This window comes from Acanthisitta chloris, unplaced genomic scaffold (assembly GCF_000695815.1).
Source record: "Acanthisitta chloris isolate BGI_N310 unplaced genomic scaffold, ASM69581v1 scaffold28284, whole genome shotgun sequence".
Lineage (NCBI taxonomy): Eukaryota > Metazoa > Chordata > Aves > Passeriformes > Acanthisittidae > Acanthisitta > Acanthisitta chloris.
The window spans coordinates 61,424-61,629 of NW_008671437.1; positions in this window are offsets into that span (position 1 = coordinate 61,424).

Consider the following 206-nt stretch of genomic DNA (forward strand, 5'->3'; position numbering starts at 1 on the left):
AGGCAGCGCCGTCCTGCCAGCGGGCAGCGAGGCTTTGCTCGCAGAGGACACGCTGCGGGCCAGGGGTTGCGTGGGGAACATAACTGTGCCCCGCGGTGCCTCCAGGAGCTGCCAGATCTCCCCCGAGGTGTTGCTGCCCAGGTACTCCCAGGGCCGTCGCCCGCTGCTGTCCCGCACCTGCACCTGGCAGCCGAGCTGCAGCACCA